Source organism: Bemisia tabaci, chromosome 2 (genome assembly GCF_918797505.1).
Source record: "Bemisia tabaci chromosome 2, PGI_BMITA_v3".
NCBI classification, from domain to species: Eukaryota; Metazoa; Arthropoda; class Insecta; order Hemiptera; family Aleyrodidae; genus Bemisia; species Bemisia tabaci.
Genome location: NC_092794.1, coordinates 19,619,258 through 19,623,245, shown reverse-complemented (window position 1 = coordinate 19,623,245; position 3,988 = coordinate 19,619,258). Strand labels below are relative to the sequence as shown.

The 3,988-nt window shown below is 37.5% G+C and overlaps 1 protein-coding gene across 1 annotated transcript in view; it reads left to right on the top strand.

The window, feature by feature from the left end:
- The first annotated feature begins 1,636 nt into the window (after positions 1 to 1,636).
- The window catches only part of Myo10A (unconventional myosin 10A), a 67,113-nt gene continuing 64,761 nt past the window's right edge, over positions 1,637 to 3,988 (top strand). The window contains exon 1 of the mRNA XM_019059654.2: positions 1,637 to 2,014. The gene's annotated coding sequence lies outside the window, so the exon portion shown is untranslated. The remainder of the gene's footprint in view (positions 2,015 to 3,988) is intronic.

Here is a 3,988-nt window from a genome sequence, read left to right as displayed (position 1 = left end):
GTGATGTTCTCTTCTTTTTTTGTACTCAGTCTCAGTCATTTTTAAGTTTGATCGTCAAAACTAAGTGAATGGACTCTCTTTTTTGAACTTTTTCAGAGCTCAAAATCCAGAAGGATTAATGTGCCTTCTTAAATAAAGTGGAAAGGAGTCACGAATCTTCAAGTCTGTTCCAAAGCTTCTGTAAAGTCAGCAAGGCAAAATTTTGGCCCTTCTTCCTCAAAACTTATGAGTAACAGGACATTCCAAGAAAAAAAGACATTCTCATAATCATACAATCTGAGCCAAATCATAAAATTAGCGTGAAAAAAAGAAAATTAGTTTTTGAAATTTCTGTTGAATATACCTACATCTGCTTCAGCAGATAAGTTTAGTATCGTCTTGTTTAATTTTTTTTTTAAACTTCGGTAGGTATTTAATAAAACTCAAGAAGTTATAAAACACTTAAATGTGGTGAAAATTGAATTTAAATTTATTACCATTAGCACCGCGCATTGGGGTTCCTTGTCAAATTTCCAATTATTTGTAGCGGGTTGCATAACCAGCTCCCAGAGATTGTATTAAATTTTATGGCGTTTTGCTCTACTTAAGAAAATAATTTTACATCACTAGTTGCAGAACAATCTAGGAAGCCATGCATCTCTATTTCTGTACATTCCATATTTCCTAGCAGTTTTAAGTGTGTGACTGTGTGATCATCTGTCTAGAAAGGAATTCCATGCTGATTCTTTTTTTTACCATTTCAAGAAGTTTTTCTGACAATTTTTAACCGAAATCTCTGAACTTACAATCCTCCTTTATGAAATAACGCAGGGGAGGCCAATTTTACGAAAAATCGAGACATTGTTTTCAGGATTTCTCTTGGGTCTCAGCGCCCAACTCATGAATTATGCGGAAAGAAGACATTTTTTACAGAATTTTTGACCATCCCAACCTCGATTTTTTTCCTCTTTCTTTCTAGAAAGAAACAGGTACTCTGGTGTGCTTAGAATTGACACCAATACCCACGCGCAACTTGTGCGCACTACAGCGTTCTGATTTTAAAAAATTACCGAAACACCCAAAAACTCATGTAAATATTTCTCAGTGGCCACAAACTGCTGAAAATGCCGGAATGCAGCCGATAAACCCCGAAGAGCTAAAACCAGAGAGAGAGGGGGGGAGCTATGGAGAGGCACATAATTTGGAAATGATAATTTTGTTTATTCTATGATATTTTGATACTTTGCATCTCCGTATCCTTTTCTGCCGTACTAAGGAGAAACGTCGAATGGTACATAATTTCCACTCTGAAGATATTTATTTGTGAAAGAAAATATGATTCTTTTTCCTTGAAATTTACCGACATTTCAGATCAAATTATGAAGAAAATTCTCTGAAAAATCGGAGGAAAAATACTCACAAATTTCCTCCTGGATTCATCAGTAGTCAAAGAAAATTTGGCAACACCTCAAGGCTCATACGACGTTTTTCTCTCCTAACATGGTAGCATTGGAGGAGGCAGGAATCGCAGCATGGGTACTTCTCATCAAAGCAGGTTGCAGCACTGCACGGCGTAGCTTGTACCTCACCTGCGCCCACCTTCCACACCTGTAATACAGGTAGGCGAGGAGCAGGCACGGATGTTACGTTACTCAGTCTTTCTCTTTGTTTCCCTGTCAACGTCAACATCAGCGAAAGTCACAACTCACAAAATTCGCGTCAGCCCACGGCGCCATGGGTCTTCGTTCGTGTTAATTTCGCGAGTGATCTGTGTTTTTTCCGTGCCAACGCAATCATTTTACCGTTGTTGAACTCCAGTTCAAAACTTACAGGAATTTGTTTTCGTTTAATTGCGGCTAGTACGCTTTCATTGCGGTGTGTGATGGTACGCGATTTGTTTATTGTCGCCGTCTCGCTTCGTTTACCTTCGTGTTGTGTGTGTGGTTCAGTATGTGGATCAATTTTCACCCTGTAACGGAGGATTACCTTTTTTTGATGATGCCGATATCGAGCCTTTCAACAAAAAAGTGAAGAGGTAAGATTGTCAGTTCGCACTTCATTCAGGGTGCTCCTATCACTTGTTACCTGGAAGCCTGTTGTTATGAAGCAACAGGTTGTTCTTAGGATCTGTGATTACCACCTAGATGCTTTCATCAACAAATTTTCATATGAAACTATTCTAATGAGCTTGTATTCGTACTATTATAATCTCAACTTCTACAGCTCGGACACTTACTGTCCTCAATAGCCCCGTGGATAGTAATAATTATTACTCCCTTACATCTACTTCAGGAAAGGTGGGGTTACCATTACCATGAGTTATTAGGTAGGTATCCCACTTTAGGGTTGCCTACTTCAAATTCCTTTTGTATTTCAAGACATCGATTTTTTGCCACTAACACTTGGAAAATTGCCAAAATCTTTTGCGGTCAACTGTAAATTGGAATTCATTTTCTAAACTGGCGTGCAATCAAAATCAGCGGACATCAATTCCAATACATATATAACAATCCCAAAAATCAATTTTAACGCAATGATCAATGAAATTGATGTTTTCTCGAGCATTACCAATGTTACACCGCCCAGTGAGAAAAACCAAGTACTTGCTGGAATCACTTGATGACAAGATCTGAACCAGATAAAATTTAACATGTTTTCTCTTGGTACGTAGAAGACGATTCATGCGACTGGAAGTTTAAAAACTCTTGAATTAACTGGTCAACTCCGGAACAAAATATTAATTTTTGCCATTTAACCAAAGTTAATTGTAAAAACCGAACATGTTTTGGAGTCAATTCCCTGTTGCATGATTTGTTTTCCCTGCAAAATTTCAAAGAGAGAGTATGATGATTATTTAGCACACATAGTGAGGAGAAAGAAGAAGAGAGAATCACCTATAGACGTAACCATCAGCTCAAATGAGAAACAAAGGAAAATACCAGTTGTCAAAATACCTTGCTTGAAAATAATCAAAAATTTGATGTAGATAGGGGGAAGAGCCATGGAAAAAAATTTTGCGAAGAGATCCCCTAGGCTAATGCATAGTGCCCTCATATGCTTATTCGGCCCTAATAAACAGAGAATCACCTGTGTAGTTAAAGTTATGTAACAAATATTTTATTAAATTGGATTCAATTAAACAAGTAGGGGAACCCTAGAGATCAGAACTACACTGGATAACTTTTAACTAAACTCTAGAGATACCTATAACACAAAACAAAACAGAACATTCTATGGCGAAGAGGACTGATAATACCCTGGCAATCCCAGATCCTGACTGAGTCAGTCGAATTAAAGAACAAGGGAGGAATGCAGAATACAGGTGATTCAGCCCAAGTAGTATTAGCAATCTATCAACCATCAACAGAGAATGTACCTAGGTAGATAGCAGGGCTTCAAATCCTTAAATGGACTGGGTTTGTAATGGCTTACCTACATTCCATGGTGTGAAAATTGGTCCCCAATGAAAAGTAGGTTATCGTGTTAAAACTTCATGAGGAAATGTTGATTTTTGATCGAAAGGAGACCTTTGAAATGTAACCTGTGGCTGAAAGTGCACTTCTTTTGTGACAAAAACGTTTTCTGTCATGTTTCTTTAAGGATTTCAATCAGGGAGACATTCTTTTGCATAATGGGAGAGTTTAAAAAATTGTGTTCTCCTCTTGCCCCTGTAATTCTCCCCTCCGCACAAAATTTGCTCGAGTCCCGGACAGATGTCTTTTTCAAAAATCATCTTCTTAAAATGCACTCCAACAAGAAGGAAAAAGAAAAATGAAACTGCACATTTTTCAAAGAAAAACGTTTAATTACTTTGGATCAAGGTAGGGCCATAGGTTATTTAGATTAGACACTTAGCCTTTTTTAATCAAATGTCGCTGGAAAATGCATACCTCAAAATACAGCCCAAAAAATCCACTGAAAGCTTGAAAGTAAGGAGGACCGCTTCACGTACCTAAGGAATTTTTGTTAAAAAATTGTATGTTAATATTCCAGAAAAAACTTCGAAACG